This window comes from Elaeis guineensis, chromosome 2, assembly GCF_000442705.2.
Source record: "Elaeis guineensis isolate ETL-2024a chromosome 2, EG11, whole genome shotgun sequence".
NCBI classification, from domain to species: Eukaryota; Viridiplantae; Streptophyta; class Magnoliopsida; order Arecales; family Arecaceae; genus Elaeis; species Elaeis guineensis.
In genome coordinates, this window is record NC_025994.2 from 65,342,585 (window position 1) to 65,357,435 (window position 14,851).

The following is a 14,851-nucleotide window of genomic DNA, read 5'->3' on the forward strand; positions in this document are numbered from 1 at the left end:
TTGGAGTCGAGGACGAAGCCCGGCTCCCGTAGGAGTCCTGGTGGAGTCTTCCTGCAATTAAAGTTAAAGACGAAGTTCGGCTCCCGTAGGAGTCCGGACAAGACTTACCAGCAGTCGATGTTGAGGACGGAGCCCGGCTCCCGTAGGAGTTCGGGCGGAGTCTACTCGCGGTTGAAGTTGTTGGCGGAGTCCGACTCCCGTAGGAGTCTGGACGAAGTCTGTTTGCAGCCGTTGGAGTCGAGGACGAAGCCCGGCTCCCGTAGGAGTCCGGGTGGAGTCTTCCTGCAATTAAAGTTAAAGACGAAGTTCGGCTCCCGTAGGAGTCCGGACAAGGCTTACCAGCAATCGATGTTGAGGACGGAGCCCGGCTCCCGTAGGAGTTCGGGCGGAGTCTACTCGCGGTTGAAGTTGTTGGCGGAGTCCGGCTCCCGTAGGAGTCCGGACGAAGCCTGTTTGTAGCCGTTGGAGTCGAGGACGAAACCCGGCTCCCATAGGAGTCCGGGTGGAGTCTTCCTGCAATTAAAGTTAAAGACGAAGTTCGGCTCCCGTAGGAGTCCGGACAAGGCTTACCAGCAGTCGATGTTGAGGATGGAGCCCGGCTCCTGTAGGAGTTCGGACGGAGTCTACTCGCGATTGAAGTTGTTGGCGGAGTCCGGCTCCCGTAGGAGTCCGGACGAAGCCTGTTTGTAGCCGTTGGAGTCGAGGACGAAACCCGGCTCCCATAGGAGTCCGAGTGGAGTCTTCCTGCAATTAAAGTTAAAGACGAAGTTTGGCTCCCGTAGGAGTCCGGACAAGGCTTACCAGCAGTCGATGTTGAGGACGGAGCCCGGCTCCCGTAGGAGTCCGGGCGGAGTCTACTCGCGGTTGAAGTTGTTGGCGGAGTCCAGCTCCCGTAGGAGTCCGGACGAAGTCTGTTTGCAGCCGTTGGAGTCGAGGACGAAGCCCGGCTCCCGTAGGAGTCCGGGTGGAGTTTCCTGCAATTAAGGTTAAAGACGAAGTTCGGCTCCCGTAGGAGTCCGGACAAGGCTTACCAGCAGTCGATGTTGAGGACGGAGCCCGGCTCCCGTAGGAGTCCGGGCGAAGTTTCCTGTAATTAAAGTTAAAGGCGAAGTCCGGCTCCCGTAGGAGTCCGGATGAATCTTACCGGCGGTTGATGTTGGCGTCGAAACCCGGCTTCCGTAGGAGTCCGGGTGAAGTCTTCCTGGAGTTGATTCTGCTGAGGACTTCGGCTGTGAGTATTTTATACCCAACAAGGTCCAAGAGGATCCACTATCCCTTGATATTCCGCATCTCGATGGCAGGAGGTTCAAATGCCCTATCCCCTCCTCGGATTGCACCATCATTCTCCCCGAGTTAGATCTTAAGCAAAGATAGAGAGAACATATGGTTTTGGAAGCTCTTCTTATTCTTCTTTTTTCAATGTAGTGAGAGCGAGAGAGCAAGGGAAAGGGGTGATAGATACGATATTGGATGGGATTTAGTGCTTTAGAAGACATTGGAGTGTTATTGACTACGTGGATCGGTAGGTGTGGCACTGGTATTTGGGTTGGACCGCTAGTGCTAAGTTTCAAATTTTAAACTTTAAAATATCGATAATGAAAGTTTTATTGTTTGCCATAATATTGAGAATGGCATTATTCTTTCTTCTACAACTTTAAATGAACTCAACTATTCCAAGCAGCTTTATTTTAAATGGGATAGATATTAAATAGGTATCTAATCCGATCGGATCCATTTAATAAATAAGTTAAATAGATTAAATGGGTCAAAAAATCAGAATTTAAATTCAATCTAAATAATAAATAGATTAGATGGATCAATTCATTTATGGCTCGAGCCTATTTAGATCAAACCCAAATTTAATTATGAGGAGTCAAATATGGATTAGATTGATGGATTGGGTCATATTTTTGTCAGCCATCTATTTACCAATATATCGGCTCTCAATTCCTATGACTCGATCCAAGTGGAATTGGTTGATTCCATAACCCTCTATATAGAAAATGAAAATTAGCCTCTTATAATCTTAAAAAAAAAGATATCACAGATCAATCAGTACATTATTTGAAGGAGGAAAAATTTCAAATTTCAAATAACTAAACGAAACAAATCAATCAGTCATCTGCAATTCTCTATAAAATTCTTGAATATGTATGGTCCCTATGGCCAAGGGAGGGAGTTTGTTCTACACAATGGGCAAATTCTTCATACTGAGTATCATGAAAATGCTGTTCATGTTGGATACATACTGGAAAATGAAGGTGTAGATGTATACAGTATGCAATTACCTCCAACCATCTTCATGTCGGCAGATCTCAGTTGGCATCAGACATGCTTGCATCCCCTATTTCTTCACCTCTCTCATATAGTCTAAGGCATGTAAGTTTCTTTTGTGCACTACTATTGGGACAAAGAAGTGCAGTAACCTTTTTCCCACAATGTCCAAGATATACTGAATCTTCAGTGCTCTTCATATTGTCTTCTGTAATTTTCACTTCTATATGTTGTGGATCCTCCTCAATTTGATGCCGACTTATTCAAACAATATGTACAACTGCTATAGATTACAACTTTCTCGGACTAATGCATGGATGTTGCCTTGCCACAAGCTTCACTTACTCATGTTCCATATTATCTATGCATGGGCTGGATGTTTCCCATTGCTTTTCTCCGGTTCTGTGACTTCATTAAGCACAGGCTGCAATACCTGCTGTATTCATCAATGCCATTATTTTCAAATGCATCGAACTCTTCTATTGTTGCTGATACGCCTCTGCTTCATAACTACTTAGATGTGACATCTTCTCCTATTATATTTACTTAACAGATATTCAATACTTTGTTATCATCTCATGCTGCCTGCTTTTGTATCTGGATTCGCTTCTTTATGGTGGTCAACTGACTTCGTCTACAAGGGATCAACTGACTTCATTAGCCTATCAGCTACAGGGGTTCTCTCTGTTATGTAGTCTGCTAGTACTCTGGTTTTGTAATATATCACAGTGGTCTTTCTTTTTTCCAGTACAAATTCATTCCATATGATGTCGTCACTCGTGTATGTTATTTTGGGTTCATTGTACTCAGGCCTTTTGGTTCTTTATGCTCGTACCTTTTACTCGATGAATCAATGAAATTCTACTCCCACCACAACAACAACAACAAAAAAAAGAAAAAAAAAGAAAAAAAGAAAAAAGAAAGAAAGAAAGAAAGCTTTGAAATCAAATTCCAATTTAAAAAATAAAAATAAGCGAAACGTTTAACCTCTATTTCTACTCCCAACAATTTCGCACGTAGGCACGCATGTCGACCATCCTGGTCACGGGCAAGTTTGAGAAAGACCTCTCCAGCCAAATCATGTAAAAGGAAAAGAAAGAAAATAATAACCTTAAAAATTCTGACGACTAAAATGGAGCAGCGGACCAGAGACTACCAATTGAATTGATGCCCGATCTCTGAAAGGATAACCCCAATTATCCGCACTCTTTCTATAAAATAAAAAGTAATGACAAGATCAGATAAAGAAAATCATAGAAAGACTTCTTCTTTTTTTTTGATCTTGGGAATTAATATCTAATTGGCATTCAGAATGAGTAGGAGGATTATTTCACTCATCTGTGAAAAAAATCTCAGAAAAAATAGTTTCATCATTATGCCAACTTCTTAAGCAGAAAACAAACTAAGATTTTTATTGAAATCAAAAGGATTAAAACAAGATTTCTTTATTAAAGAACTGTGGCGAAAAACAATCAAAAGCAGACGTAAATAGTCGATGGGGATATCTCTCAGACAAATGCCTCGATTCGTCCTCATGATGATTTGAATGGAATGATCGGACTCGTCATCTATATTTACTTTGCTCATCACTGAGAAACCCCACGGCCACAAAATTTAGACCATCAGATTACCTACTCTAAAACTTTGCAACAGCTTAAAAAACACACACACACGAAAAAAGAAAGGGAGGGCTCAAAAGATTAGGAACGATCACTCAGGAAATGGAGAAATCCATCGATAAGCGCTCCGAATTCGAAATAAGAGAAAGGGGGGAGGGAAGAGGAGGAGACGGGGGGCGACGGACGACCGTCCGACTGAGGGAGGGGTTAGAGAGGGACGGCAATTTATAGGGCGAGCGCTCTAATTCTAGGGTTAGGTCACGGTTTCGCCCAATGCTCATAGATTTACGGAAATGCCCCTGACGGTTGGAGTTGCCATCGAACCGGCCCACAACTGTGCATTGTGCATCGCGAATCAAAGCTTGGTAGCAATGGCAATTGGTCGATCGGACAGTGAATTGAGTCTGAACGAACCATGTTTATTAGGAGTGACAATTAGATTAAATCAAATCATAAATGGATTGATTCAGATATAGATCAGATTAAAAAGTTTAAATTTGAATCTGATCTATTTATTAAATAGATCATATTTTGAAACTTGATTGTACACTATTTAATAGATAGATTATCGGATCTGATCTATTTAATCTATTTATTAAATAGATATCTATTTATCAAACCTGATCCAATCTGTTTTATCTATTTAACTCGGAAGTCAAAATTCTTCCAAAATTTTCTAAACCTAACACCATAAAGATAATTACTTCATTAAAAGAAAAATAAGATTAACTATAATTACATGAGTTAGCAAGACATTTCTGATTATCATATCAAAATTAAAGAACTTGGCCAATAATTGAGACATTATTATCATGATCGAAATTAAGAACCATATGACCATAACAAGAATTCTTTTTTATCATAAATTGATAAAAAAGAAATACCTTGTGAAGGCTTTTCCGTCAGGGGATGAGTAACAGTACCCCTCGGTGGGGGGATGATGTAGAGAAGAGACTTCATGGATGGGGGGCAGTCTCATGATAGAGATTCATGCGGTTGCTGAGTTGGCTATTACAGTAGGGGTCCTCGTAGGGCATGTGGTGGGAGGATAGGAATCGATGACTGTGCAATGGCCGTCGAGGGGTGGGGGGCATCGAGGGATGAGGTAGTCATATTGGAGCACATTAGATAAGGAGGAGGAGCTGGTGAGGGCACGACAGTTGGAGGCAGTAAGAGAGTCATCGAGGGATGTGTAGACGAGGATGAATAAAATGAGCACAACAGCGAAAGAGGTGGAGATGAGGTCCAAGAGGATCCACTATCCCTTGGGGTACCGCATCTCGATGGCAGGAGGTTCACATGCCCTGTCCCCTCCTCGGATCGCACCATCATCCTCCCCGAGTTAGATCCTAAGCAAAGATAAAGAGAACATATGGTTTTGGAAGTTCTCCTTATTCTTCTTTTTTCTATGTAGTGAGAGCAAGAAAGCAAGGGAAAGGAGTGATAGATATGATATTGGATGGAATTTAGTGCTTTAGAAGACATTGGAGTGTTATTGACTATGTGGATTGCTAGGTGTGGCTCTGGTATTTGGGTTGGACCGGTGGTGCTAAGTTTCAAATTTTAAACTTTAAAGTATCGATAATGAAAGCCTTATTGTTTGCCATAATATTGAGAATGGCATTATTCTTCCTTCTACAACTTTAAATGGACTCAACTATTCCAAGCAGCTTTATTTTAAATGGGATAGATATTAAATAGGTATCTAATCCGATCGGATCCATTTAATAAATAAGTTAAATGGATTAAATGGGTCAAAAAATCAGAATCTAAATTCGATCCAAATAATAAATAGATTAAATGGATCAATTCATTTATGGCTCGAGCCTATTTAGATCAAACCCAAATTTAATTATGAGTCAAATATGGATTGGATTGATGGATTAGGTCATATTTTTGTCAGCCATCTATTTACCAATATATCAGCTCTCAATTCTTGTGACTCGATCCAAGCGGAATTGGTTAATCCCATAACCCTCTATATAGAAAATAAAAATTAGTCTCTTATAATCTTAAAAAAAAAGATATCACAGATCAATCAGTATATTATTTGAAGGAGGAAAATTTTCAAATTTTAAATAACTAAACGAAACAAATTATTTTTGAAAAAAAACAAAAGTAAAACAATTTTTTACAAAGAAATAGTCGCAAACTTGTTATTTTACATTGATGATCCGACTTAACCACTTGTAGATAAAAGATAGAGTAAAAAGTAAAAAACCCCTTCATTTTATCCCGATTTGCAAATATCTCATACAACATCAATTTCAACAATATCAATCATACACTTTGCAGATTGTTGTAATGTCCCCTTTCAACCATTGAAATTGAGTCTGACCTCATGGCTGGTGCCTACGTAAAAAGTTAAGGATGGTAGTGATATGATATATCAAGGTAAGAGCTATATGTAAGCTGACGTAGATGGACTTAGATGGATAAATATTAGCATGTGACTTGTACATGCTTATCCCCATCATCCGAACTATCTTTCTTACCCTCTCCCAAATTCATTCCATCGCTATCAATGCCTTTCCCTCAAATTTCTTTCGAAATATCTGCTGCATTATTTGTGTTTTGCATCATGAGTTGTTTTGGACAACTATAAAAAGAGAGTGCTCCAATCTCAACCTCGATTTGATTCAAAAAATATTTGATTTTGTTGAGGTATGCTTGCTTTTCTAATTTTACTATTCCAATGAATCGTCCTTTAATAATCTAATGATTTCTTTGAGTTATGCTTCTTTTTTATATCTATTTTTTGAATCTCAATCTTATTCCATTAGTTTTGCTTTATTTATTTTTTTTATAATTTTATCAAAATTAGGGTTTATAAATTGGGTTTTTTTATCCGCATCCTTCTATTAATTTGCATATTTTGTTTTTGGTTTTTTTGTATATCTTTGATTGTTATTGCACATGATTTTGTAATATAGAAATTATGGATGTTCAAGTTAGTGGGTAATATGCTCACTGTAGACACTATGGGCATAGTGGCATTTTATAATATTCAGTTAGTACTTTATCTATATTGTTTATCTTATTATTTTTGCTTATTGTTATGGCATTATGGTCCATATTTCCACACCATAGATAACCTTCATTACATGGTGTCTTGTGTTCTGTTATTTTTTATATCATATATTTATGTATTTTTTTGGTCTTCAATGTAGATATATCAGATTCTAATGTAGTCTCTTTCTGAGTGCATTATAGAGGAAAGTTTATTAAAAGGTCTCGTAAGAGGTACATTCGATGGAAAGTTAGAATTTTACTATGATTTTGATAGAGATTATATTTCTTATTTTGAGATTGAGGATATTGTAAAAAATTTTGATTATGTAAAGGGGGATCAGCTCTTTTACTTATTACCATAGACCAATTCAAATTGGTATGGGGCCTATTAGGAATGATAAGGATTGTATGGATATATTAGCTAGTCATGAAGATAAGAAGTGGATTGATATCTATGTACAATCTACTCAATCTATTAGTCAAAGCCAAGTAGAACAATCAGCAATAACTCAAAATTCTAGTGTAATTGATAGGGACCTACCTAGGATGGAAGGTTTCTATGACAATGAACAAGAAGAAAGTGACAAGCAAAAAGAAGAAAGTGAGAAGGAAGATGAAGAACTAACTGATAAGGTATCTGAAAAAGATGCAGGGAGTGATATAGACACTGAAGAAGATAGTGAGGAGGCTGAATAATTTGATGACTACCGGATACACTTCACTAAAAAATCAAATGAGAATGAGGATCTATTTGATGAAAGGGCTAAGTACATAGATAAACCACCTTCAGTTGGTTCTAACATTGGGATAGATAGTAAAGTCAAGGAAAATAAGAGTAAAGAACCCAGGATAGATGTAGATGAAAATATTAAGGAAGCCCTAACTAAAGAGTTGTATAGTCCACCACCTTCAGATGATGGTACCTCTAGGAGATCCAAAGATATTAAATTTGATCCAAAAATTATGGATGATCCTCAATTATATATGAGGTTATTGTTCAAAGATGTGTATCAGTATAGAGAAACATTAAAAAATTTCACTATCAAGGATGATAGGGATATAGTATTTATCAGGAATGAGAAGATCAGAGTAATTATTGAGTGCAAGACGAGATGTAGGTGGAGGTTTCATGCTTCTAATATGTTTAAAGAGATATTTTTTCAAATTAAGATTTTTCATCAAGTTCATAATCATAGAAGAACTTTTATGAACAAATAAGTCACAGCAAAGTGGTTAAGCAAAAAGTATATGAAGAACTTGAGGTCTAATTCTAACTAGAAAAATCAAAGCTTTCCAGGACTAAGAAGAGAGTATCATATAGATGTGAGTAGGCATATAATCTATAGAGTAAAGAAGCCAGCCATAGAGAATGTACATGGAGATAACATAGAGCAATACACTAGAGTTTGGGACTATGTCGAGATGTTAAAAAAGCATAACCCAAATAGTTGGATAAAGATAATTGTTGAGTGGCTTGAGAGGTCATTGCATCATAAATTTCAAAGAATATTCATATATCTATTAGCATAGAAGTAGAGATTCTTAGGAGGTTGTAGGCCCTTTATAAGTTTGGGTAGATGCTTCATAAAGAATGAATTTAATAGACAAATTCTAAGTATAGCAGGAAATGATGGCAATAACAATTTCTTTCCTCTCACATATGCAATTGTTAAAGATGAAACAAAAAGCTCATAGAAGTTCTTTCTTGATTGCTTGTTGGATTATATTGGCCTAGTGGAGTAATATGGATGGGTTTTTATGTTAAAAAGATAGAAGACATGCAGTAGACTTTAGTATTTATTGTTTATTATATGAATATCTTCTAATTTTTCTTATTATGTTGTAGGATTTGATAAAGACTTTTGATAGTATAATACCAATAATAGAGTAGAGAATTTGCATGCAGTATATGTATGCTAACTTCAGGGATAGAGGACACAAAGGGTAAAGCTTTGAAAGATGACCTATGGATGGATGTATATATGTAATTTGGATTTATTATGGCAATGGAGAAGCTGAAAATTAAATCTAAGATAAGTTATGACTATATAGCTGGCACAAAAGAGATATGGGTAAGACACATTTTGCACAAAGTGCAAGGTAGATCAGATAGTGAATAATCTTTATGTCTTTTAATTACCACATATTAAAGGCAATGGATAAGCCAATACTCACAATGATAGAGTGGATTAGAACTGTACTTATACAAAAATTTTAGGTCATGTGAGATGGGAGTAAAAGCATTCAATGGGAAATAACACCAAGTGCACAAATGATGCTTGTGTTGGGAATAGTGTCCCAAAGCCAATCGTCAGCCTATTGACGGTTGTGCTCATTTTTGTATTTGTACATGAATTATGAATTAATAAAAACTATTTTGATATTTTTCATCACAAAATGTTTCATCTTCTAATGAACTCCTATGTTGTGGTGAAGTCCTTAGGACTATTTAGACTTGACAAAAGAGGATTTGTTGTTTAGTCCTTAAATCTGTTCGCGACCAAATGATACGTTGTTACCAACGACGACAACGTTTATCAAGTATAGATCGTTGTATGCCATATAGGTTGGTTGTCCTCTTAACCAATGAGTGTGGAGACACTGGTATGGCATACAGGTGAGATATAAGGGTACATCTGCATTGAACGTGACCGACTCCGGAGCTATTTCTGCTGTCAAGATTTACTCCGATGGAATATGGGTATAAATATCCCTCCGACCTGAAACCGCCACGGTGACTTGCAAGCAACTCACTGCACTTAGGCACTGGACTACCTGAATTTTTAATTCAGTGACGGAAGGCTGCTGGGTGTAGTCAAGTACTTGACTTGTCGGTGCGTGTGTCAAGATGGGATTGACCACTCTAGTTTAGGAGCTGTGTACAGTCGTGTTTCAATTTAGCAAAATCTTGGTCAGGGTATTCTTTGTGAGAAGTCATAAGACTGTTTGAGTTGAGCACGATTCGGATGATCTGATCAGGGTTGACAGTTTAACCCTGAGTCATCATAAACACAGGGGTCAAAAGGATAAATTATACAGTAACCATATTCATGTAGGTTCTAAGTGCGATTGCGACTCTTCGACCTATCCAGACGTCGGGTACCATTGCTAGATGGTCACTTCGATTAGTACAGGAATTGATTCCTGTGCTACCAGCTTAGGTTCGAACCTGCGGGGTCACACACATTAGAGGTTCCTATCTGATCTGATGGCTGGTGTAGAATCTTTCATGTTTGAGACTCAGTGATGAGAATTAGGATTCTCTGATCATGAGTTCCACACATTATGGGTACCGGAGTCAAGAGTCCCACTGGTTGGGATTTTTCGATCAGGGTTACATATCGATGAATTCTGATATTCGATTGCCCATCGGATTTGGACTCAGTATTTATGAGAGGTTTAATTAGTGATTTGATCGCTAATTAACTCAATTTGATTGAGTAATTATTTTTGGATCAAGTCCAATTGAATTAGATTCAGTTGGGTTTGACCCGATTAGGTTAAGAGTTGACCTAATCGTCGAGATGGTTTGGTCCCTGATTTGATCAGGGATTGGGCTTAGTCAATTCCTGATTTGATTAGGATTTTATTGAGCCTAATTAAGCCTAATTTAGTTGGATTTAAATTAGTCTAATTGGACCTCAATTATTTGGTTCAATTAGGTTGGTTTATATAATTAAACCACCTTGACCCAATCTCCATGCACCACCTTACTTCCATTGCACCCATTTGAATTCATGAGAAGGAACTTCTCATAAATTATTTCCTCACACCAAGCCCTCTCCATGCCCCACTTTAATGTGCCATATGAATGGATAAGGATGATTGATTGGCCATTCAAATTCAAAATAAAGTTTGAATTTGAATGGGCAATCAATCTTTGCACCTTATCCCTTTTTTTACGCCCCATTTATTACATGAGAAAAGGTTTCTCATGAAATCACTCCATGCATAATTTAAGCCACACCTCATGCCTTTAGTGGATAAGGGATCAGTTGGTGTCCATTTGAATTCAAAATTTGATTTGAATTCAAATGTGCAATTACTCATCTTTATCCTTTCTTTTGGATAAGACGTTTGACGTTGTTATAAAAGGAGGAGAAGAGTGGGGCGTGCAAAGAAGAAGATTTTTGGAGAAAAATTTTGGGGCGTGAGAAGTCTTGTGCGTGAGAAGGAAGTCCATATCCTTCCAAGAGAAAAAAAAAGAAAAGAAAGAAAAGTGGGTGCAAGATTTTGGTAGTTTCCTAGAGTTTTACCTGGGGTTCGGGAAGTGAGAAAGTGAGCTACGAGTGTCGTGAGCCCATAAAATCTCAGAGAGATCTTCAACATCCTCTCAAGCACATCTGTTGACGATCCAGAGCATCCGAAAAATCGACAGACATCGATCGAAGAAGTTCGATTAGCATCGGCCGTCAAAAGGGCTCTACAACGAGCTAGCACTCGTGAGGAGTCGATCAGACCGAGAGCTTCGTGTGGATGATCCACAGAGGTCAGACATACTGTGTGGCTGTATCACGACGATCAGACTCTTCTGACGGTGATCAGATTGCGACGATCTACTACCCGCACAAAAGTATTGTGTTCTGAACACATTACAGTAAAGTGTTTACTGTTCGAATTTGAATTTTAAATTTAAATGAATGTATGCTATATATCATATTTAGTTCCTAGTGTAGGGTAAATTCATGTTAATTAATTAGATTAATTAATAATTTTCACTGTAAAATCATGATTTTGAAAAAATTTTAAAATTACCATTTTACCCCTGCACTGAATTTTCCCATAGCTTGAAGAGGAGAGAGCAGCATCAAATATTGTTTACCTACATTTGCTGAAAATTTGGTATATCATATGAGTTGTTCTAATAGGATATTCTGTATTGAGCTAAATAAATGGTCTTATGGGTGTAACAAATGAGAACTCATAAAAGTTCCTTGTAAATATGCAATAGCTACCATATACACATCAAAACAACATCTTGAGATATATATCAGTCATTATTATATGAAAAAGACCTATATAAAGGCTCATGAGCCTATTATTTATTCTGTTCCTAGTGAGCAACAGTGGGTGAAAGCAAACTTTGGATCTCTTGATCCTCCTATAGTGAAGAAGCAACCAAGAAAGCCTAAGAAGAGTAGGAAAAGAGGTCTTGATGAGCCTAGAAAATAGGGTGGGATGTGAATTAGATACCATTATGTGAGATGCTTAAATTGTATATAGGCTAGGCACAATTACAAGACCTATAAGAAACAAAGGAGATCTGACCTAAAAATCTAAAAGAATAAGAAGAGAAAAGATGGGAATGTAGATGTAAGTTCATCTATAGAAACTATTCATTTGTAATAACAATTAGGTTATTCATATGTTGCACATACTTTATTTATATGTTATTTATGCAAAACTATAATGTGACAGGTTATAGGTGGAAGTACTAGTGATGCTGGCCCCATATATGTTGGAAATAGCAATGGATTTGGCATAGTCTATTGCATGAGATTTAAAGACTATGTATATTTAATATTAACTATTTTGCAATCATTAACAAGCTTTCTATTAACCTAGAAGAGAAAGGAGATCTAAGTGTGGTACTAGAAGAGGTGGTTGTAATAAGGATGGCACTGTAGCTGATTAAGGGATCATATCAACTTGAGGCAGCATTGCACATGGTCCTAATAGAGATGATTTTGATTACACTTCTAAATATTGTATTAATTGTAATTGAAGTGAATGTTATACTTGTGAATGTAATATGTAAATGCGATACAATGATACACTAATTTTGGTTTCAGTGTGAATATGATACATTGGGTTTCAATATGAATATGATTGGTTGTCAATGTGAATGTGATCCCTTGGTTTCAATGTGGATGTAGTGCATTGTTTTTCAATGAATTATGAATGTGATACATTCTTTTTTAATGAATTAAGAATATCATATTATTTAGGTTTTCTGTTGGTTATGTATCACATTAGCACTTAATGTGCTACTAATGTATGTGCAGTTAATCAGTGGCAGTTGAAACTCTGATTGTTTAGGTTAGCTATTGATTATGTATCACATTAGCAGCTAATGTATTGCTAATATACTGTGATATACTTGAAGACTTCACCAATATATATGTAGTTAATGTGCCAGTACTAGTTGAAACTCTGATTATTTAGGTTTTTTGTTGCTTATGTATCATATTAGCATTTAATGTGCTGCTTAAGTATTATGACATATTTACTTTTAAGGTCTGATAACAAATGGAAGATCTGACCCTGTTGCAATGTTTTGAGAGTTTGAAAGATGCAATGACACCACAGTAATCTAATGTATCAGCACCACATATATATATCAGGCCATAATGGGTGATTTGTAAGAAAATTAGTAATACATTTTAATTGATTTATTACAGACTATTTTGATAACAAAGTGGCTCTATAAGTAGACATCAATCCAATTATAGCCACAAAATTATGATACATTGATATTTACAATTTTTACAAGAAGAAAAATACATTGTTATGGTAAGTAGGATTGACAAACACATTCATTTGGCCTATAGGCCAGTATTGTGGTGCAGAAGGAAAGGCATCGTTAGTCCCACATTAGGCATCCTTCTCATATAAGGTATTTTTTGAAGGGTAAATCATGACGTCCATGGTCAGAGTGGATAATACCTCGCACGTCAAGCCATGAACCTTTGACTGTAATAATGGCACGCTAAAAGGATCACCTCTATAATTGTGGGGCTCCTCCTGCTTGTACACCAGTCTATGATAAAAATAAAGAGGAGGACACCTCCTATCATATACAGATTCTCTGTTAACTGGGAGGCTATGTTGTGGTATAGAAAGGAGGACATTATTAGTCTCACATTAGTTGTGAGTCAAGAGGACTAGCTTATATAGAAAGAGATCATCTTTTTCATGTGAGATATCTTTTGAAGAATAAAATCATGGGATCCATGGATCAGAGTGGACAATACCTCATATGTCGAGCTATGAGCTTTTGGCTGCAACAGTAAAAAAAATAGAATAATCATGATCAAACAATAGCTACAAATTTGTTACATCTTTCTCTCTCTTTCCTCAACATAGATTATCTTTTCAGCTCAACAAGCTGATTTTCAAGTAGAGATGTCTTATACTCTATAATTTCCTTCTCAATTTAGACCAACCACTTTTCAGCCTCCAACTTCTTTAAGTATTTTTTATAATTTATTGATTATTTTGAGTGGACATCTAGTCCACTTGGGATCTAACCATCAAAAGTAGTTGCAACCTTCATCAAACTGTAAAAAAAATTAAAAGTGATCTTCATTATCCTCCCTATTATAACATCAAATCTATTAAAACAAAGCTAAATAAACTAGACTCCTCACATCATAATTAGGGCACATCCAAAACTTTCTTCCTGAAATTGCATGGATCCATGATGTCTTTACCACAGTCGAAAGATGGCAATATTATGTTTTCAGACCATCACTACCAATCCCATAATCTTCTCCTTCTCAAACTTCTAAACTTGAAGAACTCATTTTCCATAGTTAAAAGGGAGAGCAAGAGAGACACAGAGAGAAAGAGAGAGAGAGCAAGAGAAATAGAGAGAACAAGATAGAGACTGAAAGAGGATAAAATAGCTACCATTTACTTAGTTTAATTTGGTGAAAAATTTGGCACCATGTTGGTATTTTGCCATGTAGACTCTTTAGAGTTCAAATCATTCCAAGAAAAATCTTAAAATATCTATATTAGTCAACTAATGGCAAAAACATTGCGAAATAAACGCCAGTGGTGCGATCGAGCCCAATTTTAGTGGTCGAAATGGGATATTATAACAATCTACAAAAAATAGGGTTGACATTGCTAAAATTGAATATGTAGGAGATATTTATAAATCAGGATAAAATGTGAGGATTTTTTATTTTTTATCTTAAAAGATAATTTGCAGACCTGGG

General features: G+C 36.9%; 2 non-coding genes across 2 annotated transcripts; both read right to left on the reverse strand.

Annotated features, from left to right (window-relative positions):
- Nucleotides 1-3,581: 3,581 nt before the first annotated feature.
- On the reverse strand, nt 3,582-3,656 carry LOC114913035 (small nucleolar RNA Z105). Its single transcript, XR_003799059.1, has one exon. It is a non-coding gene; the product is annotated as a small nucleolar RNA Z105 (small nucleolar RNA).
- A 121-nt stretch (nt 3,657-3,777) lies between these two features.
- LOC114913036 (small nucleolar RNA SNOR75) lies at nt 3,778-3,869 on the reverse strand. Its single transcript, XR_003799060.1, has one exon. It is a non-coding gene; the product is annotated as a small nucleolar RNA SNOR75 (small nucleolar RNA).
- Between the last annotated feature and the right edge of the window lie 10,982 nt (nt 3,870-14,851).